General features: G+C 43.7%; 1 protein-coding gene across 1 annotated transcript in view; it reads left to right on the forward strand.

Annotated features, from left to right (window-relative positions):
• The window catches only part of LOC147117257 (contactin-associated protein-like 2), a 1950749-nt gene that overhangs the window by 1823223 nt on the left and 100461 nt on the right, over positions 1-27065 (forward strand). The window lies entirely within an intron of this gene.

The raw sequence follows: 27065 nt of genomic DNA on the forward strand, positions 1-27065 counted from the left end.
AATTCTGTTTATGATTTCAATTATTTGAATTTTTTACGCATCTGCTTTCCCATTCTTTGAGCCATTAAGCATTGCACTGTAGTGAAAAGGAACATCACAGTGTAATGAATCATGCTGTTCTTCATGTCAATTTATCCCATAATTTTATTAAGTACCCCTGTTAGTGGATGGGATGAATTAAATTATCATCAAATCTAAGTGGCAGGTCAAAATGAATGAATTAATCTAAAAGTGGCTCATTTAACAATAAAGAATTTTTCGTTTGGTATTTACTTAAAATTTTTCAAATATCTCCGCTTTAATGAAATTCTAAACAATATTTTTCATATTTTAAACTGTATGATATATAATCTGACAATAGAATTTCTTTGGTGATTAATCTATAGAAATAAGTAATTACAGCCTGAATTATCCAGAGTGGTGGATTCAGTATTGCAAAGCTCCCTAAGGGCTAGGGGCTCAGTAGGTAAAGGCACTGCTCAATTACAGTACTGAGCAAGACATACCAGGAAGGTCCAGGTTTGATTCCTGCTTTGCGTTGCATCTATTCCTGGACTATGGTCGGAGAAAGAAATCTGCCATGGTTACTGTTTCTGATTGCTCTGTGGTGACTCCCACTAGAAAGTGCACATGTGCAGCCATTGACTGGAAACCTCATTGATCTTGGTTCCAATGTCCCCAAATTCAAATACCCACTGATGGGGGAGTTTTAACTCCCAAGAAGGGTGGGTTGGGAGCAGGTGCATAGTTAAAATAAGTTATTTTTAATTGCGACCGCAACCCAGCTCCAATGCGCCCACTTCCGGGTTTAACAGAGGCGCGTTTGGATGCCTGCGAGCAAACTACTTGCCGAAGTCGGGACCTTAATTACTGCGGACGTTAATGAGATCCTTTTTAATTGAATTTGACTTGCCTTTAAATTTAACGTCACCAGCACGGGCTTCCCAGGGCTCAAGAAACTGACCAGTGAAACACAGGTGAGATTGAGCCGCAGTTCAGGTATTTAAAGTTGTGATTGCCCCATCTTAATAAAAACTCACTTATTACAGCTGGTGTCTCAGTTCCCTCTGACAATTTCCTGCTCCACCAATCCCCTAGCATTCGAGTTGGACTCCTCCATCCTCTCCTATTGTGGAGAGTGTGCGTAGCATGTCTGTCAGTACCTGGCTAAGTTGCTGATACACCTCTAGCATTCTCCTTCTCAGTGATAGACCCTGGGTTCAGCTGAGTAGAGCTTGGCGAGGATTACGCCCCCAACCCCAGACGCAGACTCTCCACAGCTGGCCCTCCCATCAGTGTCTGCTCATGCTCACTTGTGAGTTGTGAATCACCAGGTGAAAACCCAACTAACTGTCCATGGCTGTACATCCTGTGGCAGTGCACCCTTGGAAAGAATGAGGTCCTCTGAGAAATCGTCCTCATGCATGTCCAGTGTGAAAGCCCTGGAAGACAAAAGAAAGGGATACGATCTAGTCATGGTAAAGTCATAATCTTGACAATCACCATATTGTTTTCTCATAGTTCAGTCATTGATAAAGTAAAGTCAGCAGATGTTTGTAATTCTGTCACCAGCTATCTGCGAGTTCCCTGTCTCTCCATCTCCAATTGAGAGGGTTGCAGATGTGCCACTTATCTCCAGGGCATCCTCCTCTGCATCTGTGAGCTGGACTATTTGTGGTGGCCCACCTCCAGTCCACTCCCTCTCCCTTACGTATTGCGTTCTCTTCTACATGGGGCAAAAAAAGTGAGTGAAGTTCATGTATTCACCTGATGGATGCAGTGCATTCGGTGAGGGTGACTATGAGACAGATGCATCTTATTGCATAAGGATTGGGGTGAATGGCAACGGTGGATGGATAAATGGGGAGGTGATGAAGTACATAGAAAGTGAAGGCTGAGTGCTGCTGAAATTTGAGTGGGTGTGAGGAGTGACGTGATGGAGTATGCTTGGCAAGACAGTAAAAGGGGCTTAAAGCACAGGATGTATGTGAATCAGCAAATGCACTCACTTTTCCTGACCTAGTTAAGTCATTAAATGCTTCCTGCACTGCAACCAAGACCTGGACACAACACTCCTGCTGCTCACCTCCTCAGCTACAGGAAACTTTGTGTTATCCAGAGGCAAACTGTCCGGAATGCTCGAGCCACCGGCAAAAATCAGGAGCCGTTTCGTTAGTTTTTTTTTCTTCTCGTTGCATTTTTCTCAACAGTCAAGCTCTGCAAGGTCTCGCTGAAGCTGTTGCTAAGCTACAGAGACGCTACAGAGACACTTGGACTGTTTAGAAACTGTTGCTAAGCAACAGGGTTTGTTGACAGATACGGAGCTCAAAAACTTCCGTATGTTTCAACATTAGCGCTGGTTTGTCCGGCAGTTTTGAGGGAACGGCACAAAGTTTCCTGTACCTCCAACCACGCCTTCTTGGTAAGAGATGCAGGTTTCTTCCTCACATTGCTGGGGAAAAGTATGTCCCTCCTCCTCCTGACTGCATCCAGCAGTAATTTCAGGGATGCATCATTACTGTAAATATCGGTGCTGCCCTTGCTCTATGTGATCCATCGTAAACACCTCATGGCTCCTCCAATTGTCCCTGAGTTGAGATTGTGTCATGCAGGTGCACATTACGCCTGCTACGCAGCTTAGAGATGCGAAACCCAGAAGTCAAAATTTATTGCTTCAACTCAGTTACGATTGCAGATTCCAACTCGTTGACTTGACCTCCGGGTTTTTCCTACGCAATTCCACATGCCCAGCCCCGACGCAGACGCCACCTTCAGATTAATATTGGGACCTCAATGTCGAAACTCACACATCAACAGCTGCCACTTGGGCAATGTACCAGAGGACTGCCATTTACTGCAGTATTAATCAGTGCTTTGGGAGAGGGGGGACTGGAATATACATCATTTAGGTTTTAAAAAAATCTTAGACTGCCAGGAATTGTCATTCACTACTTATAGAACATAATGTAAGTAACAGAAAAATGGCATAACAGCCAAATCCAAGGCATTAGCAGCATTTTCAAAATCAAAACAATAGAAATCTTCTGGAGGAATGGAGCATGTGACTGTGACTGGTGCATTCATATACGTTATAGAAATGCGCTGTATCGACTTTTATTTAACTGAAAATAAGTCAATAACTTCCTTAACTGGTGTCATTTATCACATTTGAATGATCACTTCGCATGAGGCCGAGGGGATTAAAACCCATCACTGTAACTGGTTCATTTTCAATGTAACTTGAAGGGCAAAGATGATCAACGGAGGCAGAGATGTTGAAGTCAGCAAAGGATGGAAGGGAGGGATTGTGGGATGTCAGTCCACTATCATTTGCATATGGATGTTAAGCTGCAAATTACCACCATGAGATAAGTCACATTATGATTCTTCTCCCTTAATGTAATGTAATTAAATATTATAAGCTATGTTAATTTTCCTGGCATTAGTTAATGCTTTAAATTATTATTCACTGGGGATGGTGGGCGGGCTTGAGAATATTAATGCATTTAACACTAATAATGCTGGGATTCAAGAAAGATCCTAGCAATTTAAAACAGTATCTGAATATGCAGAATAGTAGCAAGTTATACATATGGGCCCATTATCTTATCAGTAAAATGTCACTTAAGACATTATATAGTGTTCACTCTGTGCATGAGAAAATGTCATCAAGAGTGTGATATCACTATGTCACATCAAGCAGTGTGGAGTGGAAATTTGATGAACAGAAAGAAATGTTGAATAATTGGTTTGGAAATTACTGGGGGCACAAACAATATTCACAAAAATAAATGCAAATAATGAAGGTCTTTTGGACAATCTAGCTCATTCTTCCATGGAAACCTATATTTATCCATCACAGCAACTAAATGCCTCTTTGATTCAATGGAAATGAAAATCGGGAGAGATGTATAATGGGCGGCTTACCTGTTTTACACTGTCGCCCAAAGTCAAAATTACCCTTGAAGTGTCTGGATTTTTCTAACCGTTTCTCATAACTCAGTCCTCTGCCTTTAGGGATCAAACTTGTGACTTGTCTGCACTCTTAAGAACGGAAGAAATAGGAGCAGAAGTAGGTCATATGGCCCCTCGGCCTGCCCTGTCATTGAATAAAATCATGGCCGATCTTCTACCACAACTCCACTTTCCCGCCCTATCCCCATATCCCTTGATTCCCCTAGTGTCTAAAAATCTACCAACCTCAGCCTTGAATATACTTAATGACTGAGCATCCACAGCCCTCTGGGGTAGAGAATTACAAAGATTCATAACCCTGTGAGTAAAGAAATTTCTCCTCATCTCGGTCCTAAATGGCTGACCCCTTATCCTGAGACTATGATCCCTAGTTCTAAACTCTCCAGCCAGGAGGAAACAACCTCTCAGCATCTACCCTGTCAAGCCCTGTAAGATTTTTATACATTTCAATGAGATCACCTCTCATTCTTCTAAACTGCAGAGAGTATAGGCACATTCTACTCAATTTTTTCCTCATAGGACAACCCTCTCATCTCAGGAATCAATCTAGTGAACCTTTGTTGCACCCCTCTAAGGCAAGTATATCCTTCCTTAGGTAAAGAGACCACAACTGTACACACTACTCCAGGTGTGGTCTCGCCAAAGCCCGATCTAATTGCAGCAAGACTTCCTTACATTTGTACTCCAAGCCCTTGCAATAAAGGTAAACATATCATTTGCTTTCCTAATTGCTTGCTGTACCTACACATTAACTTTCTGTGATTCATGTACAAGGACTCCCAAATCCCTCTGAATACTAACATTTACTAGTCTCTCACCTTTTTAAAAAAATTCTACTTTTCTGTTCTTCCTATCAAAGTGGATAATTTCACATTTCCCTACATTATACTGAGGCTAGACAAGTATATGAGGGAAAAGGGAATAGAGGGTTATGCTGATAGATTTAGATAAGCAAAGACGGGAGGAGGCTCGTGTGGCGCATAAACGCCGGCATGGACTGGTTGGGCCGAATGGCCTGTTTCTATGCCGTATATTCTATGTCATCCTATGTATGTAATCCATCTGCTACCTTCTTGCCCACTCACTTAACCTATATCCCTTTGCATCCTCTTTGCATCCTCCTCACAGCTTACTTTCCCACCTAGCTTTGTATTGTAAGCAAACTTGGGTACATTCCACTTGGTCCCCTCATCTAAATTATTGATATAGATTGTAAATAGCTGAGCCCAAGCACTGATCCATTTCCTTATGGCAGCGACTGCTGACAACGAAGTTGAAGTAGTTGCTCATGCAGTTTGAAATGTCGGTGGTTTTTACCCAGAACACTCCCAGTGATAGCATAGGCCCTATAAATACTGCAGGAGCCTGGTGTGCGGAGAATGCTCGCCTCGGGGGCGGGTCCTGTGGGTGCGCAGTGCCACCAGTCGGGTGATGGAGACGGAAGGCGTTGTGAAGATTCCGGAGTGGGGAGGAGGCAGCAAAGCGCAGGGGAGCAATGGAACCAGTGGGGAGGCTTTGTAAACACCCAGCGTAGGCCTCAAGCCCCGAACAAGAACCTACAGGTCCTGCGTTTGCACCGAGCGGGTCGGCAGCATCGCCACTGCCAAACAGAGTCGCGTCAGGAAAAGAACATCTGCGCCAGCAAAACACAGCAAACGTCATTTTTATTCATTTTCTTCTCCTTTCCCTTCACATGGAGCTCGCGTTCCAAACAAATAAATCTCTACAACCCTCCCTCCTGTGAAATTATTATACATTAATACTTAAACAAACCCGCGATATTATTATACATTATTAAACCAACCCAGAGCTCCAGATTTATGTGACATTATTACTTAAACCAACACAGCTTTCGGTTTGTTGGCAGCAGTCACTTTGTTTCCTTATTCCCCATTATAATTTCTCCTGTCTCTGCCTCTAAGGGACCCACATTTACTTTCACTAATCTCTTCCTTTTTACATCTTACAATCTGTTTTTATATTTCCTGCTAGCTTACTAACATTTTCAAGTTTCTCCCTCTTTATCAATTTCTTGGTCATCCTTTGCTGATTTATAAAACCTTTCCAATCCTCAGGCTTACTACTCTTTTTGACAACATTGTAAGCCTCTTCTTTCAATCGAATACTATCCTTAACTTCTCTAGTTAGGCACGGTTGGGGCACTTTTCCCATGGAGTTTTTAATCTTCAAGGGAATCTATATTTGTTGAGAATTATGAATTATTTCTTTAAATGTTCACCATTGGTTACCTACTGCCATATCTTAATCTAATTTCCCAATCTACCTTATGCAACTCGCCCCTCATACCTATATAATTGGCTTTCTTTAAATTTAAGACCCTAGTTTCAGACTTAACTACATTACTCTCAAACTCAATATGAAATTCTATCATATTATAATCACTCTTCCCCAGAGGATCCTTTACTATAAGATTACTAATTAACCCCACCTCATTACACAATACTAGATCTAAAATAGCAAGTTGGTTCCTCGACATATTGTTCTCGAAAACTGTCTCAATGTATTCCATGGACCAGTCCTCCAAACTACTGTTGGGGGGAAGGAATGTGAAGAAGTAAAACAAAAAAAAAACATTAAAAATGCTACACATTGCTCACTGTCCTTTCACCTTGTGACCAAGGCTCAAATTCAACCCAAACTAATAGAGTGAGCGTCTCCTCTGATAATTGTAAAGGTCTTAATTGAACTAACATTGAGCAGTAACAACCTAGTTCAGTGAGTACCACTGCACTACACAAAAACACTCATTATGTGGACCAAATTGACATTAAATTATCAGTCCCAGTTGCACAGGCTCTAAGGATAGATGATGTGGGAGACAGAAAAAAATCATAATGGTGCAGTAAGAGATGTTCCTCTGGGTGTAGAGTTAAGGATGAAACTTGATATCTGCCTGTTCTATATCTTACTTGGGACTGCTTGATGCTGACACTTGGCACAAAGTTCCATTGCCCAGTACTGACAAACTTCGCCCTGATAAGCATAAAAATTCACCTATGGAAAGAATTTTTTTTTTTTGAAGTCTTGCTCGCAAAAAAATTGAAAAGAAAATTGTGGATGTTTTTCCATATCAAACAAAATGTAATTTGGATGGATTTTTTCAGTGCCTCGATGGCATTATGTAAGGCATCACCCAATCAGTGTGTTGTATGCCAAAAATTAGGCTGTTCACACTGAGGGAGAACCAACACTTGCATTTCTGAAGCTGACAATAGAGTAAATATGATCACTTTCTTTTTTTCCATTAAGTACAGTACAGATGATGATGGAAGCAATGATAGTGCATTGAACGGTGAAAATGAACCTCTGTTATACTCAGGCTGTTTGATTTAAAGTAGTTCAGAATAAAATGACAATAGAAATAGTTGATTTGTGTTCCCATCACAAAAGATAAAAGGTTAATGGAGCTGATTGGTAAGTGGTTTGTCTATTCTGTGAAAGTATTCTATCTCTCAGAAGAATTTCATTGTCATGGTGCTGGATAACTCTTTTTTTAACTAACATTATTCTACCAAGGGTTTGGTGTTTCCAGGGAGTACTTATTTATATGATTGTCTTGTCTTCTTAATTGACATTGAAGAAATGTCTTGAATAAGTTCATTTTAGTCTTCAGGGTCTTGAGTTATTTGTATTAGATTGTGGTCAGATATAGCTGCAAAACTAAGCATAATGTTGTTGATTTTTATACTTTTTGAGGCATAGGTTTATTTTGATTGAGCTTTGAGGTGAAGCTAGACTGTAGTACTCCAAAGTTACCCAAGGTCAGGTTCACCATCACATACAACATACAAATGATTTATTCAGTGTCAAATACACTTATTGTTAGGGAAATAAGGCCAAGCTTTCAGAGAGAGATATCCTATCAATTTACATCAATGAACAATCCTTTCTTGTCAGGTTTTTTTTTAAATTGATTGGAGGAAGACCACATCACCTGTTCAGAATATAAATCCTGATATCCTAGAAAAAAAGGCATGCTAATTTAATATGTGAATATTGCACCTTATATTTCTAATTTTTTTAAAGTAAGTCTTTTTAAGCTATTTTTCCCTGGTACCCATACCGTTCACCATCTGTGATCCTGAAGCTGGACTCTCAGATGTGTGGGGAGAATAACCTGAGAAAGACTCTAATTTTTCTCTACAATCTTTGTCTTCCTACATAGATATTAATAGGAACAATGAGCTAGTGCTAGCACTCCCCAGTCATAATATCTCTAATTAGGCCTTGATATTATAGACAGCAGAGTTATACACAAAAGAGGTTACTTATCAACTACACGCTTCCAGTAGGGAGCATTTTGGATGATGAGGCAATTCAGTAGAATAAACTTCATCCTGAAGATAAGTGTCAATTGCAGATAAGATAGGATATTAGACAAGTTCTGTATAGATTTTTCATCCCCTCCGCTGGGGGGGTTGGGGGGCAGAGGGGGTTGGGGGCAGAGGGGGTTGGGAGCGGAGGGGGTTGGGAGCGGAGGGGGTTGGGGCCAGGACAGTAAAACAAAAGCAAAATACTGCAGGTGCTGGAAATCTGAAATCAAAACAGAAGATGTTGGAAACACATCTGTGGAGAGACAAACAGAGTTAACATATCATCAGAGCTGGGAAGGTGCTGGCGATGAACAGCTTTTAAGCAAGTACAGAGTCAGGGAAAAGGGGAGGCAGGGAAATAACAAGGGAAAAGTCTGTGATAGAGTGGAGGGCAGGAGTGATTAATGACAAAAAGGATGATGGTGCAAGGCAAAATGAAGTGATATATGGTTGCAGAATGTTCAAGAGAAAATGGGTGATTAAGATCTAAAATTGTTAAACTCAATGTTAAGGCCGGAAGGCTGTAAAGTGTCGAGTAGAAAGGATGGGATGGTAGCGCGCTGAAAATCGTGGCATAGCACTTACTGTCCTGTTTCTGCTGCTCCTGGGCTGTCCTTTCCTGTAGCACTTGCTTACATACATAAATTATTTTTGTAAATCTGTACGTTTGCAGTTACATTTTAATTGCTTACAGTGCACTTGATGGGCTATTCAACATGGATTTTGAAGAATGTCAGTGTTTGACGCAGAAGGTCTATTATTACTGTTATTTTTTGATAGTTACAGAAAGTAATTTATACATTTCTCATCTGCCAACCATAGCAACATTCTTAACGACCAGCCCAACCCAACCAATTCTCCTTCACTGGAATTCTGGTGCTCGCTGTGTCAAGCTTGCCCCCTCGCTCCAATGGCAGCTGAAGGTGAGAGAGAGATAGATAGAGATAACCGGAATAGGATTCTGCACCCACTGTGGTGTGTGCTGTTTAATGGGAGTTTCGGGCCCTAGTTTGGTTTGGATTCAATTGAATTGGTTTGGATTGAACTGGTTTGGATTGAATTGGTTTGAAACATAGAAACATAGAAGATAGGAGCAGGAGTAGGCCATTCAGCCCCTCAAGCCTGCTCCGCCATTCAATGCGATCATGGCTGACCATTTGGATTGAACTGATTTGGATTGAATTGGTTTTGGTTTGGATTGGATTTAATTGGTTTGGTTAGGTTTGTATTGAACTAGTTTGGTTTGGATTGGTTTGGCTTTGATTGAATTGGTTTGGTTTGTTGCGGGTGTGAGGTTGGTGTTGGACTGTTATTGCGGGGGTGAGAAGTGAGCTTTCCCCTTGTTTGTGGTGCTTTAAGTCCGCATAACAGAACTGTAATGAACATTAAGAGAAGATGCTTAAAGCAAACATAACCGCCTACTGCAACTGGTAATAGCTCTGCCTGTTGTGGCTTGTTTAGGGGAGCTGGAGGACATGCTGATTTGGCCACTGAAAATCTAGCACCGAGCCTTGCATCTCCATGATCCACCATGAACTGACTTGATCTCCAATTGGTCCTGTACCATTGGCCGTAGTGGCCCTGTCTAGGGAGGGGAGGAACTCAGCCAGGGTAATTAATCTCTCCTGCTTCCCTGCTGGAAATGCAAACATATGGATATTGAGTGAGCAGAGGATTAGGCTTGGCTGTGGTGCTTTCCCCATCCCTGGTACATAGACTAATAACACTTGCTGTATATGGTGACATAACATTGGCCAGAGGGTTCATCATAGCATGAGACTAAGGAAGGGGAGAGAGAAAAGGTGGGAGAAGGAGAAGCAAAAATAATAATCTTGTACTTGAGATTTTCCCACTGCTGTTGCTCTGTTAACCATTGCAACATTAACTATCACAACCTTATGGCCCAGCATATCCCTCACTCTACCATTACCATCAAGCCAGGGGACCAACCCTGGTTCAATAAGGAGTGTAGAAGAGCATACCAGGAGCAGCAGCAGACGTCCCTAAAGATAAGGTGCCAACCTGGGGAAGCTGCAACACAGGACTACATGCATGCTAAAAAGCGGAAGGAGCATGCTATAGACAGGGCTAAGCGATCCCACAATCAACAGGTCAAATTAAAGATCTGCAGTCCTGCCACATCCAGTCGTGAATGGTGGTGGACCATTAAACAATTAACGGAAGGAGAAGGCTCCATGAATATCCCCATCCTCAATGATGGTGGAGCCCAGCACGTGAGTGCAAAAGACAAGACTGAAGCCATCTTCAACCAGAAATGCCGAGAAGATGATCCATATCGGCCTCCTCCTGAGGTCCCCACCATTACAGAAGCTAGTCTTCAGCCAATTCGATTCACTCCATGTGATATCAAGAAATGGCTGAACGCACTGGATACAGCAAAGGCTATGGGCCCCGACAACATCCCAGCTATCGTGCTGAAGGCTTGTGCTCCAGAACCAGCTGCGACTCTAGCCAAGCTGTTCCAGTATAGCTACAACACTGGTATCTATCCAACAATGTGGAAAACTGCCCAGGTATGTCCTGTCCACAAAAAGCAGGACAAATCCAATCCAGCCAATTGCCGCCTGTGGTGATTATTCCTTGTTTAGTAAAAGTATTGTGATTGGTTGTTTGTTAACTGCCTTGGGATATATGTTGTAATCTCATTGGTAGTTGATGTCACATGATGTGTGGTGGCCACCTTAAATTCAGTTCTTTTCCAGCTTTGGTTGGGACTGGATGTGGAAAGATGTGCTGCAGATTTTAAAGTTAATAAAGCCTAGCTTTGGAAGGCAAATCTATTCTTTATTTCAATTTATTAACTTTATGTTAGAATGGAGCGATAACTTCAACCAGAACGATTCAAGGCTGACCCCAATTCTGCTGGAGTGGATGATAAATGGAAACATTGGTATTGTACATTTAAAAACTTTTTGGGCGTGTTGGATCAAGAGTCTCTAAATAAGCTGAATATGCTGATCAACTACATTGCTCCGGATGTATATAAATATATTTTGGACTGTAAAACTTATGAAGTGGCTATTTCTACATTGGAAAAGATTTTTGCTAAACCAAAGAATGAGGTATTTGCACGTCACCTTCTATCTGCCCGTAGGCAGCAGGTGGGAGAATCTTTGGATACTTATTTACAAGCACTTCGGTGCCTTAGTGTTAACTGTAATTATAAGGCCGTGACGGCTGAAGAATATAAGGAAGAATCGGTACGGGATGCTTTTATTAATGGATTACTGTCTAGATCAATTCGTCAGCGGTTGTTAGAAAATAAGACTTTGGATCTTAAAAGTGCTTTTGAGCAAGCTTCTACATTGGATGTGGCTCAGAGAAGTTCGGATTCTTATGCTCTTTTTAATCGGCCTGCGACTATAGTCTCGGCAGTTTCGGATGAAAAGGAATTATGTGCACTTAATGGGAGTGGTTTACTAGATTCTGAAACAGTTTCTACTTCGGCGGCTGTTGCCTCTAGGATTCAGAAGTGTTATTTTTGTGGGAATATCCGGCACCCTCGTCTGAAGTGTCCTGCTCGGGAGGCTGTGTGTAGTAAATGCGGCAAGAGAGGTCATTATGCACGCGTGTGCAAATCATCAGGTTCAATTACCTCCTCCTCTCCTGGTGTGGGAGGGCCCTCCTCTACCACCTCCTCCTCTGTGACTATTCAGCCTTTAGATAGGGTGTTTATTGCATCAATTTCTGCTGCATTTGCTCGTGGCCTAAACAAAGCTATAGTTACGGCTCAAGTTAATGGGTTGGAAGTGAAGGCCCTTATAGATACGGGCAGTACTGAGAGTTTTATAAGTCTTCAGTTTGCGAAGGAGAAGCATTTGAAAATTTCGCCTGTTACGTATCAGGTGTGTATGGCTCAGACGACCCTTACTTCACAAATAGCTGGTTGTTGCTTTGTGAAAATGATTCTTCTAGGTAATACGTATACTGATATACGCCTATCTGTTTTGCCTAATCTCTGCGGATATTTTGATTGGACATGATGTGCTTCAGTTACACGAGTCTCTTAGTCTTTCATTTGGAGGGACTAAACCACCTTTATCTATTTGTGGATTAACCTCTTTATCCATTTCTCCATTATCACTTTTTTCCAATTTGATGCCGGATTGTAAGCCAATTGCTACCAAGTCAAGAAGATATAGTAGTCAGGATAGAGAATTTATTAATTCTGAAGTTCAACATCTCTTATTGGAAGGAATCATTGAACCTAGTTGTTCGCCTTGGCGAGCACAGGTAGTTGTCATGACTAACGAGAGACACAAGAAACGAATGGTGATAGACTATTCCCAAACTATTAATAGGTATACTCAATTAGATGCGTACCCTTTGCCTAAGTTTGATGAGCTTATCAATAAAGTATCTCAGTATAAGGTTTTTAGCACTATTGACTTAAAGAGTGCTTATCATCAGATTCCTATTGTTAAGAAGGATCAACCATATACGGCCTTTGAGGCTGGTGGAAAACTGTATCAGTTTTGCCGAATACCATTTGGTGTTACTAATGGTGTTGCTTGTTTTCAACGGGCAATGGATGCTTTTATAAGTGATAACTCCCTCTCTGACACCTTTTCATACTTAGATGACATCACAGTGTGTGGCAAATCAAGGGTGGAGCATGATTCTAATTTTAAAAGATTCCTTCAAGCTGCGGAAAAAGTTGGTTTAACTTTTAATAAAGAGAAATGTATTTTTTCAACTACTGAGGTAAATCTATTGGGGTATATTATCTTGGGAAACAAGATTAAACCAGATCCAGAACGTCTGCGACCATTGATTGATTTACCTTGTCCTACTAATTCTAAGGCTTTGCAACGAGTTGTTGGACTGTTTTCTTATTATTCTAATTGGATTGCAAATTTTTCACGGAAGATCCGGCCTCTTATTTGGGTTACGACATATCCTCTATCATGGGAGGCCAGGACATGTTTTGAGAATTTTAAAAAGGATATTTTAGGAGCAGTTGTGCATTCTATTGATGAGCAGGTTCCTTTTGTGATCGAGACGGATGCTTCTGATTTTGCAATTGGGGCTACTCTGAACCAAAATGGAAGACCTGTGGCCTTTTTCTCACGTACTTTGAACAATAGTGAAAAAAGACATTCTTCAATAGAGAAAGAGGCATACGCAATAGTAGAAGCATTGCGTAAATGGAGACATTATTTATCGGGGCGACATTTCACGTTGGTAACTGATCAAAAATCTGTGTCCTTTATGTTTGATGTTAAACATTTTGGAAAGATCAAAAATGATAAAATAATGAGATGGAGGATTGAGTTGGCATGTTACCATTTTGACATAGTTTATCGTCCGGGGAAGGATAATGTTGCTGCTGATGCACTGTCGAGGGCTTATTGTTCTGTGATTCACGGAGATACGCTTATTAATCTTCACAATGCCTTATGTCATCCTGGGGTTACGAGGATGATACACTTCGTATGCAGTAAGAATTTGCCCTTTTCAGTTGAAGACGTCAAGCGGATGACTTCATCATGTTCTATCTGCGCTCGGTGTAAACCGAATTTCTTTAAGCCTCAACGAGCTCATCTTATAAAGGCTACTTCTCCTTTTGAACGTTTGAGCGTCGATTTTAAGGGGCCTCTTCCTTCAACTACTCAAAACCGATATATTTTTACTGTTGTGGATGAGTTTTCAAGGTTCCCTTTTGCTTTTCCTTGTGCAGATGTATCAGCTGCTACAGTTATCAAATGTCTGACTCAACTTTTTGTCATCTTTGGGATGCCTGCGTATATCCATTCGGATCAGGGAAGTTCTTTTATGTCTTCCCAGTTGAAGGAATACCTTCAGAGTCGGGGAATTTCTACTAGTAGAACTACCCCGTATAATCCCCAGGGTAATGGACAGTGCGAACGATACAATGGGGTGATCTGGAAGGCAGTTATGTTGGCTTTGACATCCCGGAACCTTAAGAATACACAGTGGGAAATGGTACTGCCTGATGCCCTGCATTCCATTAGATCATTGCTTTCAACGGCTACTAATGTGACCCCCCATGAAAGGCTCTTTAACTATCCGCGGAGATCTACTACGGGATATTCGGTACCTTCATGGCTTACTATGCAGGGACCTGTGCTGCTTCGACGCTATGTTAGATTGTCAAAATATGATCCTTTAGTGGAGGAGGTGGAGCTGTTGGAGGCAAATTCCCAATATGCTCATATTCGATTCCAAGATGGGAAAGAAAGTACCATTTCAATTAAAGACTTGGCTCCTTGTGGTGGCCAGCCCTCTTCTGAGATTATTAGCAATAGTCATGATTTAGATAATGTGGATGCTGTTACAGATACTATGTCAAGAAGATCATGTCTGACTAATTTGATTGAATTTTTTGAGGGGGTGACTAGGTGTGTGGATGAGGGTAACGCAGTGGATGTGGTATACATGGATTTCAGTAAGGCCTTCGATAAAGTCCCGCACAGGAGGCTGGTCAAGAAGGTAAGAGCCCATGGAATCCAGGGTGCCTTGGCACATTGGATACAAAACTGGCTTAGTGGCAGAAGGCAGAGGGTGATGGTCGAAGGTTGTTTTTGTGACTGGAAGCCTGTGGCCAGTGGGGTACCACAGGGATCGGTGCTGGGTCCCTTGCTGTTTGTGGCCTACATTAATGACTTGGATATGAATGTAAAGGGTATGATCAGTAAGTTCGCGGATGATACAAAAATTGGTAGGGTGGTAAATAGCGAGGAGGGTAGCCTCAATCTGCAGGACGATATAGATGGGTTGGTCAGATGGGCGGAACAGTGGCAAATGGAATTTAACCCGGAAAAGTGCGAGGTGATGCACTTTGGGGGGACTAACAAGGCAAGGGAATACACAATGAATGGAAAGACCCTAGGCAAGATGGAGGGTCAGAGGGATCTGGGTGTGCAAGTACACAGATCCCTGAAGGCGGCGGAACAGGTGGATAAGGTGGTAAAAAAGGCATATGGGATACTTGCTTTCATTAGCCGAGGCATTGAATATAAGAGCAAGGAGGTTATGATGGAGCTGTATAAAACACTGGTTAGGCCACAGCTGGAATACTGTGTGCAGTTCTGGTCGCCACACTACAGGAAGGATGTGATCGCGTTAGAGAGGGTGCAGAGGAGGTTCACCAGGATGTTACCAGGGCTGGAGCGCTTCAGCTATGAAGAGAGACTGGGCAGATTGGGTTTGTTTTCCTTGGAGCAGAGGAGGCTGAGGGGGGACATGATTGAGGTGTACAAAATTATGAGGGGCATAGATAGGATGGATGCTGAGGAGCTTTTTCCCTTAGTAGAGGGGTCAATAACTAGGGGGCATAGATTCAAGGTAAAGGGCGGGAGGTTTAGAGGGGATTTGAGAAAGAACTTTTTCACCCAGAGGGTGGTTGGAGTCTGGAACTCACTGCCTGAAAGGATTGTGGAGGCAGGAACCCTCACAACATTTAAGATGCATTTGGATGAGCACTTGAAATGCCATAGCATACAAGGCTACGGGCCAAATGCTGGAATATGGGATTAGATTAGACAGGGCTTGATGGCCGGCGTGGACACGATGGGCCGAAGGGCCTCTATCCGTGCTGTATTACTCTATGACTCTATGACTCTATGACTACGAATGTCTCCAATCCGATTGCAGATAATTATACTTCTATTAGTCAGCCATTGATGGATGTTTATGACCGTCCCAGTTTACCTTCTGATGGGATTTCTAATCCGGAAACCGTTGAAAATCGGGATATGGATAGCCTTCCTGCTGAAGGTACTTCTGTGCCTTCTGGTGTGGGAGGGCAAGGAATTTCACCAAGGTTAAGAAGGTCGACACGAACAAGATATCCGGTCGACCGATTGAAAATGGACTTTTAAATTGATAGTAATGTTTGAAAATTGTTGAAATATTATATTATATTGTTTTAGTTGAGAGATACTTAATACTTATGTGCAATGTTATTATTTGTTGTTGTTCACTTAGTATTGTGTCATGTAAACAGTTTTATTCTTGTTGTGCATAGTTTTAGTTGTAAATAATTAATTATAAATTGTAAAGGTTATTTAGGTTGGAGTATATTTTAAAAGGAGGGGTGAATGTGGTGATTATTCCTTGTTTAGTAAAAGTATTGTGATTGGTTGTTTGTTAACTGCCTTGGGATATATGTTGTAATCTCATTGGTAGTTGATGTCACATGATGTGTGGTGGCCACCTTAAATTCAGTTCTTTTCCAGCTTTGGTTGGGACTGGATGTGAAAAGATGTGCTGCAGATTTTAAAGTTAATAAAGCCTAGCTTTGGAAGGCAAATCTATTCTTTATTTCACCGCCCCATCAGTCTACTCTCAAACATCAGCAAAGAGATGGAAGGTGTCGTTGATAGCGCTATCAAGTGGCACTTGTTGTGTATGTACCTTTAAGAGAGAACTGTTTTACAACTCCTGTATACTGTAGTACCGGCAGTGACCACACCTGTATATAAAGCCGGATCAGGCTTCTGTACTTCAGTCGTGAGACTACTCTACTCTAGTAAACACCTGTTGATTGTTAAGTTACAGTCTCCGTGTAGTTCTTGGGGAAACATCCTATTTAAAGAGTCACGGATCTAACAGTGGCGACGAGGTTGATTCGAATCTGCCTGCAACTCTGCATTTCCCGTCAAGGAGTCGCTCCGGGAGGACGGTGGAAGAAAGTCGAGGCCAGAAGCACGGGCGTCGACCACGAGCAACCACCCAGTCATCCGGCAGCAAGTGAACATCGCAGGAGTGGCTGTTGAGAGCCACGACGATCCAGCAACAGACTGGCAACAGGTGCAGCGCACACCCTTCCCGGACAGCGGCGGCGGGAGCCGACCGACGGCATAGAAAAGCCGAGCAGCGACGACGGGGTAAGAGAGAGGGTGAAGCGCACAGGGCGCGGCCAGGGGTTAAAGAACCGAGCGGCGTCGAGGAAAAAAACAAGCAGAGAGAGAGAGAGGGTAAAGCAGCAGCTGGGTTCAGGACCGAGCGGCGGAAACGGGAAAGGCACACAGAAAAAAAAAAAAACGCGCAGAGCACAGCCAGGGCTCAAGGGCTGAACAGTGTCCGCGGGGAGAAGGAAGAGCGCGGGAGACGCCATTTTTAGAAGCCGCAGCGGAGAAGAAGGGCGAGCGCGGGAAGAAAGGAAAGCGCGGGAGACGCCATTTTGTGCCAGCGGAGAAGAAGGGAAAGCGTGGGAGACGCCATTTTTGACAGTTAAATCACACCCAGGGATGCCAAAGAGTGGCAGTATCTCTACGTTCGACAATGAAGTCGAAGATTGGGCGACATATGTGGAATGTATTGAGATGTACTGCAGGGCGAATGAAGTGCCAGATGCTAGGAAAGCACTGGTTTTGTTAAATTCCATGGGTGCAAAAACTTATGGGTTACTGCGAAACCTAATAACCCCAGAGAAGCCTGTGAATAAGAATTTTGAAAGCATAGTAGAAATCCTACAGGACCACTTAAACCCCACACCACTGCTGATAGCAGAACGATTTAAGTTCCACAAAAGGAACCAGCATAAAGACGAAAGTAATGCTGAGTACTTAACGGAACTGCACAAGTTATCGAAACACTGCCAGTTTGGAGCGGGACTATCTGATACGTTAAGGGACAAGTTTGTGTGTGGGCTTCAAAGTGAAGGAACCCAGAAACGGCTTTTATCAGAAAAGGATCTTAGGCTGGACAAGGCTTTCAGCATGGCAGTATCACACGAAGCAGCCGCACGGGGCGCTGCAGAGATACAACGGAGACCGCAAGAATACGGCACCAATGAAATGTCATATGGAGCAGGGAAGTGTTATCGCTGCGGCAGAACAACACACGATCAGAAGGATTGTTGGTTCAAGGACCAAGTGTGCAGACAGTGTGGAAAAACAGGACACATAGCAAGAGTCTGCAGGTCAGGGAAGAAAACCAACAGCAAGAAATCTCCACAGGAGAAGTACAAAAAGGTACATAAGGGGATGGACAGTAGTTCAGACGAACAGGGAAATGATACAGACTCCGGAAGCAAGGAGCTGGGTTGTCTGAAACTACATAAGGTAACCAAAATGGAGGATCACCAGACTATCTGGGTCACACTTAAGATAGACGGAGTCCAAGTGAAAATGGAATTGGACACTGGATCAGCCCTAACAGTCATAAACCAAAGGGACTACAAGCGGCTATTTCTACATATACCCTTGAAAGCTACAGAGATTGTCTGGAAGACGTACACGGGGCAAAAAGTCTACCCCAAAGGAAAAATAAGGGTGAAAGTGATATACAAAGGCCAGGAAATACCTAAAATGGACCTATATGTATTGCCAGATGGAGGACCACCACTACTAGGACGTGAATGGATCCGGAAGATACAATTAGATTGGCATTCCATACAGGCACTGAAGGTTGAGGCCAAAAAGGATGACGACGCCACACCTGGACGACTGTCAAAAATGCTAACTGACGCACAAGAAGTGTTCCAGGAGGGACTCGGAACACTAAAAGGCATAACAGCAACGATTAAAATAGAGGAAAATGCAAGTCCAAAGTTTTAAGGCCAGACCAGTGCCTTATGCGATCCGACCAGCCGTTGAAGCAGAGCTGGAAGGGTTGGAACGTTCAGGAGTACTGTCCAAAGTAGACTGGAGCGAGTGGGCTACACCCATCGTCCCTGTAATGAAGAGGTCGTTGAGTAATATGCCTGGGGAACCAAAGAAGGTCCGCATCTGTGGGGATTTTAAGGTGACAGTGAACCCAGTCCTTCACATGGTACAATATCCACTTCCACTGAGAAAAAAAGGGTGTAAAAGAAAAGACAGCCATCCGTGGCTAAGTAAAGAAATTAAGGATAGTATTCGACTAAAAACAAGGGCTTTTAAGGTAGCCAAATCTAGTGGGAGGATAGAGGGTTGGGAAAACTTTAAAAGATAACAAAAGTATTGATTAAGAAAGGGAAGATAGATTATGAAAGTAAATTAGCAAAAAATATAAAAACAGATAGTAAGAGTTTTCATAGTTATATAAAAAGAAAAAGGGTGGCTAAAGTAAATGTTGGTCCCTTAGAGGATGAGACCGGGAAATTAATGGTGGGAAATATGGAGATGGCAAAAACACTGAATGAATATTTTGTATCAGTCTTTACAGTAGAGGACACCAAGAATATCCCAACACTGGACAAGCAGGGGGCTATAGCGGGGGAGGAGATAAACACGATCAAAATCACTAAGGAAGTGGTACTCGGTAAAATAATGGGACTCAAGGCGGATAACTCGCCTGGACCTGATGGCTTACATCCTAGGGTCTTGAGGGAAGTGGCGGTAGGGATTGTGGATGCATTGGTAATAATCTTCCAAAACTCCCTGGACTCAGCAAAGGTCCCGGCAGACTGGAAAACTGCTAATGTAACACCCTTATTTAAAAAGGGCAGTAGACAGAAGGCTGGAAACTATAGACCGGTTAGCCTAACATCTGTGGTAGATAAAATTTTGGAGTCCATTATTAAGGAGACAGTAACAGGACATTTGGATAATCATAATTTAATAAGACAAAGTCAGCATGGTTTTATGAAGGGGAAGTCATGTTTGACAAATTTGCTGGAGTTCTTTGAGGAAGTAACATACAGGGTGGATAAAGGTGAACCAGTGGACGTAGTGTATTTAGACTTCCAAAAGGCATTTGACAAGGTGCCACACAAAAGATTATTGCTTAAGATAAAAAATCACGGGATTGGGGGTAATATTCTGGCATGGATAGAGGATTGGCTATCTAACAGAAGGCAGAGAGTTGGGATAAATGGTTCATTCTCAGACTGGCAATCAGTAACTAGTGGTGTTCCGCAGGGGTCAGTGCTGGGTCCCCAACTCTTTACAATCTATATTAACGATTTGGAGGAGGGGACCGAGTGTAACACATCAAAGTTTGCAGATGATACTAAGATGGGAGGGAAAGTAGTGAGTGAGGAGGACATAAAAAACCTGCAAGGGGACATAGACAGGCTAAGTAAGTGGGCAGAGATTTGGCAGATGGAATACAATACTGGAAAGTGTTAGGTTATGCACTTTGGCAGGAAAAATCGTAGAGCAAGTTATTATCTTAATGGCAAGAAACTGGAAAGTACTGAAGTACAAAGGGGTCTGGGGGTCCTGGTGCACAAAACTCAAAAGGTTAGTATGCAGGTGCAGCAAGTGATTAAGAAGGCCAATGGAATGTTGGCTTTCATTGCTAGGGGGATAGAATATAAAAATAGGGAGGTATTGCTTCAGTTGTACAAGGTATTGGTGAGACCACACCTGGAATACTGCATACAGTTTTGGTGTCCATACTTAAGAAAAGACATACTTGCTCTCGAGTCAGTACAAAGAAGGTTCACTCGGTTAATCCCGGGGATGAGGGGATGGACATATGAGGAGAGGTTGAGTAGATTGGGACTCTACTCATTGGAGTTCAGAAGAATGAGAGGCGATCTTATTGAAACATATAAGATTGTGAAGGGGTTGGATCGGGTGGATGCAGGGAGGATGTTCCAGATGATGGGTGAAACTAGAACTAGGGGGCATAGTATTAGAATAAGGGGCTGCTCTTTCAAAACTGAGATGAGGAGGAACTACTTCACTCAGAGGGTGGTAGGTCCATGGAATATGCTGCCCCAAAAAGCTGTAGAAGCTACATCATTACATAAATTTAAAACAGAAATAGACAGTTTCCTAGAAAAAAAGGAAATTAAGGGTTACGGGGAGCGGGCAGGAATTTGGACATGAATCTAGGTTTGGATCGGTCATGGCCCTGTGGGTAGCGGAGCGGGCCCAGGGGCCGTGTAGCCTGATCCTGCTCCTGTTTCGTGTGTCTAATTCTGTTAGATTCAGGAGATAGTCCTGTCATAGTGGATTGGCGGTTAGGATCAGATCAGCCATGATCTTATTGAATGGCGGAGCAGGCTCGAGGGGCCAATTGGCCTACTCCTGCTCCTATTTCTTATGTTCTGATGTTCCACGGATTGAGGATATTTTCGCCTCGCTATCTGGAGGTAAACGCTTCACCAAAATTGATCTGGCCCAGGCGTACTTGCAAATGGAGGTAGAAGAAGCCTCGAAACAGTACCTCACGATCAACACTCATAAAGGTCTCTATCAATACAACCGACTGGTGTTCGGGGTAGCATCGGCTCCGGCTATTTGGCAAAGGGCAATGGATCAAGTCCTGCAAGGGATTCCAGGGACCCCGTTTTATTTGGACGACATCCTGGTCACGGGCAAAAATGACAGTGATCACCTCGCCAACCTGGAGAAGGTGCTCACTAGATTAAAGGAATATGGGCTACGAGCTAATCGCCACAAGTGCAAGTTTTTCCAGAAGCAGATCTCGTATTGTGGCCACATTATTGATGAAGAAGGGTTACATAAGTCTCCTGAAAAGATTGAGGCAGTAGTCAAGGCTCCAGCACCGGAAGATGTATCACAACTGAGGTCGTTCCTCAGGCTGGTAAACTACTACCATAAGTTCTTACCAAATTTGTCTACAGTAGTACACCCACTGAATACCCTACTGCAAACGGGGGTACCATGGAAGTGGAATGACGAATGTAAACGAGCTTTCCAGAAGTGCAAAGAATTGATCACATCAAAAGAGGTGTTGGCCCATTTCAACCCAGCACTACCAATTTGGTTGGCATGTGATGCATCACCCTCTGGTATTGGAGCGGTGCTGTCGCACAAATTCCCGGACGGGTTGGCGAGGCCAGTAGCCTTTGCGTCTCGGTCACTAATCTCAGCCGAGCGCAACTACACCCAGATCGACAGGGAGGCCCTCAGCCTAGTATGGGGAGTAAAAAAATTCAACCACTATCTGCATGGGCAGAAGTTCACCTTGCTGACTGACCACCAACCACTTGTCTCCATCTTTAATCCAAAGAAGGGCGTTCCGGTGATGACTGCACAACGGTTACAAAGATGGTCCCTTTTTCTAGGGGCGAACCAATATGAAATAGAATATAAAGGCACGAAACAGCATGGAAATGCTGATGGGCTATCACGCTTGCCACTGCCTACTGTAGAGGAAGCACCAGCAGTGGACCCTATCGAGATATTTTATTCGTCAATAATTGAACGATTGCCAGTAACTGACGCGGACATAGAGAAGGAGACCCGCAATGATCCGACACTGTCTCGGGTATATGATTTGACGGTGAGGGGATGGCCAACACATGGCGACTCACTGTTGCCAGCATTCTCATCCAGAAGAGAACAGCTGTCAGTATGCCAGGGGACAGTGATGTGTGGATCCCGAGTGGTAATTCCACCCAAGTTAAGGGAGAGAGTGCTCAATGAGCTTCACGAAGGTCATCTGGGAGGGGTAAAAATGAAACGCCTTGCTAAGGCTTATGTGTGGTGGCCGGGGATTGATCAACAAATCGAGGACCTAACCAAGAGCTGCTCAGGATGCCAGAAGGTCCAAAATGCACCACCACATGCCCCTCTACACCCATGGGAGTGGCCCTCCTCTCCATGGCAACGGGTGCATATTGATTTTGCTGGTCCATTCATGGACTCAATGTTCTTAATAGCAGTGAATGCGCACTCAAAATGGCCTGAGGTGATAAAAATGTCCTCAACCACTACAGAGAAAACGATTGCAGTCCTACGGACCATATTTGCCAGGAACGGCTTGCCAGAGCAGATTTGCTCTGATAATGAACCACAGTTTGTGTCCGAAGAGTTTCGGAAATTTATGAGAAGGAATGGGGTAAGGCATTACACATCCGCCCCGTATCATCCAGCCACAAATGGATTGGCTGAGAGGTTCGTACAAACCTTTAAAAAGGCGATAAAGGCCATGTGCGATGATGAAATTCCACTACAGCATAAGGTGGACAATTTCCTGTTAGCCTACAGAAATGCGACACATGCAGTTACCAACCAGACCCGGCCATGATGTTCTTTAACTGAAGGTTGAGATCTCGTCTGGATTTGCTCAGACCAAATGTGCGAAGAAATGTTGAGGATAAACAATTCCAGCACATCAATGAGAAGCCGACAAGGAGCTTCAATGTAGGACAACCAGTCTTGGCCCGTGACTACCGAACAGAGAAATGGCAACCCGGAATGATATGCACACGGCAGGGGCCATTAATGTACACAGTGGATGTCGGGGAGAACATTGTGAGACGCCACGTCGACCAGATCTTAGCGTCACAGGAACGAATCAACCCCATGTCTCGCGTACCTGGGGATGAACCCGACATACCGGTAGCATCTACCTCAGAAACAGTAGCAGTGGAAACTGATGAACTAACCGACGAAAGGGGGCCAGAATCACCTCCGCACCAAGAACAAGAACCTCAGGGAAGGCGCTATCCAGAAAGGATCAGGAAGCCGCCCCAAAGACTGAATTTATAAATGGACTATTTTCAGTTAATGTTGCATGTTAAAAATGTTAATTGTTAAATGAATGTTGTGGTACTGTTAATCTAAAAGGGGAGGAATTGTTGTGTATGTACCTTTAAGAGAGAACTGTTTTACAGCTCCTGTATACTGTAGTACCGGCAGTGACCACACCTGCATATAAAGCCGGAGCAGGCTTCTGTACTTCAGTCGTGAGACTACTCTACTCTCGTAAACACCTGTTGATTGTTAAGTTACAGCCTCCATGTAGTTCTTGGGGAAACATCCTATTTAAAGAGTCACGGATCTAACAGCACTTACTCACCAATAACCTGCTCACTGATGCCCAGTTTGGGTTCCGCCAGGACCACTCAGCTCCAGACCTCATTACAGCCTTGGTCCAAACATAGACAAAGGAGCTGAATTCCAGAGGTGAGGCAAGAGTGACTGCCCTTGACATCAAGGCAGCATTTGACTGAGTGTGGCATCAAGGAGCCCTAGTAAAACTGAAGTCAATGGGAGTCGGGGGGGGGAAATGCTCCACTGGCTGGAGTCATACCTAGCACAAAGGAAGATGGTTGTGGTGGTTGGAAGTCAATCATCTCAGCCCCAGGATATAGCTGCAGGAGTTCCTCAGGGCAGTGTCCTAGGCCCAACCATCTTCAGCTGCTTCATCAATGACCTTCCCTCCAACATAAAGTCAGAAATGGGGATGTTAGCTGATGACTGCAAAGTGTTCAGTGCCATTTGCAACTCATCAGATAATGAAGCATAATCTTAAAATAAGGGGCTGCTCATTCAAAACTGAGATGAGGAGAAACTTCTTCACTCAGAGGGTGGTAGGTTTGTGGAATTTGCTGCCCCAGAAAGCTGTGGAAGCTACATCATTAAATAAATTTAAAACAGAAATAGATAGTTTCCTAGAAGTAAAGGGAATTAAGGGTTACGGGGAGCGGGCAGGAAATTGGACATGAGTCTAGGTTCGGAATGGTCATGGCCCTGTGGGTAGTGGAGTGGGCCCAGGGGCCGTGTAGCCTTGTTCTGCACCTACTGTGTTCTAATTCTGTGTTAGATTTCAGGAGATGGTTTTATTCCTGTTCCTGGCTGGGGTGGAGATCGCCTTTACAGAAGGTAAGTACTGTAGAAAATATAGGGACAGAGTGATCTCCTGGAAGAATTTCGATCGCCTAGATGGGTCGGAGAGGAATTTCCCAGATTTTTTTCTCCCAAATTGGCCATTGGGTCTTTATCTGGTTTTTCGCCTCTCCCGGGAGATCACATGGGTTCGGGTGGATGCAGAGTGATAGAAGATTTGAGGTTAGGATCAGATCAGCCATGATCTTATTGAATGGTGGAGCAGGCTCGAGGGGCCGATTGGCCTACTCCTGCTCCTATTTCTTATGTTCTTATGTTCTTATGCCCACATGCAACAACACCTGGATGACATTCAGGCTTGGGCTGATAAGTGGCAGCTGACATTCGCGCCACACAAGTGCCAGGCAATGACTATCTCCAACAAGCGAGAGTCTAACCACCACCCCTTGACATTCAACAGCATTACCATCGCCAAATCCCCCACCATCAACATCCTGGGGGTCACCATTGACCAGAAACTTAACTGGACCAGACACATAAATACTGTGGCAACAAGAGCAGGTCAGAGGCTTGGTATTCTGTGGCGAGTGTCTCACCTCCTGACTCCCCAAAGCCTTTCCACCATCTACAAGGCACAAGTAAGGAGTATGATGGAATATTCCCCACTTGCCTGGATGAGTGCAGCTCCAGCAACACTGAAGAAGCTCGACACCATCCAGGACAAAGCAGCCCACTTGATTGGCACCCCATCCACCACCTTAAACATTCACTCCCTCCACCACCAGCCTACCATGGCTGCAGTGTGTACCATCTACAAGATGCACTGCAGCAACTCGCAAAGGCTTCTTCGGCAGCACCTCCCAAACCCGCGATGTCTTCCACCTAGAAGGGCAAGGGCAGCAGGCGCATGGGAACACCACCACCTCCAAGTTCCCCTCCAACTCACACACCATCCTGACTTGGAAGTATATCGCCGATCCCTCATCGTCGCTGGGTCAAAATCCTGGAACTCCCTCCCTAACAGCACTGTGGGAGTACCTTCACCACACGGACTGCAGCGGTTCAAGAAGGTGACTTACCACCACCTTCTCAAGGGCAACTAGGGATGGACAATAAATGCTGGCCTTGCCAGCAACGCCCACATCCCAGGACCAAATTTAAAAAAAATTAGTCAAACTATGGATGATGCTGTAAACAAATAAACCTGACAGTCTTTGAAGCAGTGAAACAGCAGTGCAAAAATTACAACAATAATTGGACAGTTATTGAAATTTTGGCCTATTTTGATTTCTGACAAAGATAGGAGGAAAAAAATATAGGAGTAATTCAGCAATCCCTCACTGCCAGTGGGAAGCTGCACTCAGGGCATGGGTCAGAGAATCACAACTACAATGTTTTGGCCCTTTGAACCGTATTCTCCAAGAGCAAGACTCCTCACTGAGAATGTGGAATTACCCCTTGTATGTTGTATGGACTTCTGATGAGCATGATGACTGCATTGCAATGTGGCATTATCTCACCGGCCCCATGCGGGTTTGGTGGCATCGTGGTTATGTAACTGAACTAGTAATCCAGAGGCCTGGACTAATCACAGAATCACAGAATCACAGAAACCCCACAGTGCAGATAGAGGCCATTTCGGCCCATCGAGCCTGCATCGACACATATCCCACCCGATCCCCGTAACCCCTACACCAACACATATCCCACCCTATCCCCGTAACCCCGCGTACTTAATCCCCCTAACACTAAGGGTCAATTTATCATAGCCAATCAACCTAACCCGCACATCTTTGGACTTATTGAATGGCGGAGCAGGCTCGAGGGGCCAAATGGCCTACTCCTGCTCCTATTTCTTATGTTCTTATGAACTTAAGTAACTGTTGCCTGGCAGCAGTAATTGTAGAGATATTAACTCATTTAAACAATCTCTCAAATTCCTCCACCCCGCCCCGAGAGAGGGAGAGACCGCATGTACAGTATTACTGGCCTGGTGGAGACATCAAATAGTGTGGGTAAAATTTCACCAAAACCTTAACATGACTTGAGGACATGGGTCAGTCTGTACAACAGTTTACTAGCCCTTAACATCAATAACCGGCAATTGAAGCTGGGTAGGATCTGATCCAGAGACGTGAGTTCAAATCCCATCACGGCAGCTGGGAATTTAAATTCAGTTAATTAAAAATAATCTGCTAGTATCAGTAATGATGCTAGTGACCATGAAACTACCGGATTGTTGTAAAAACCCATCTGGTTCACTAATGTCCTTTAGGGAAGGAAATCTGCCGTC

Source organism: Somniosus microcephalus, chromosome 5 (genome assembly GCF_052327205.1).
Source record: "Somniosus microcephalus isolate GS21.2 chromosome 5, FLI_Smic_1.0, whole genome shotgun sequence".
NCBI classification, from domain to species: Eukaryota; Metazoa; Chordata; class Chondrichthyes; order Squaliformes; family Somniosidae; genus Somniosus; species Somniosus microcephalus.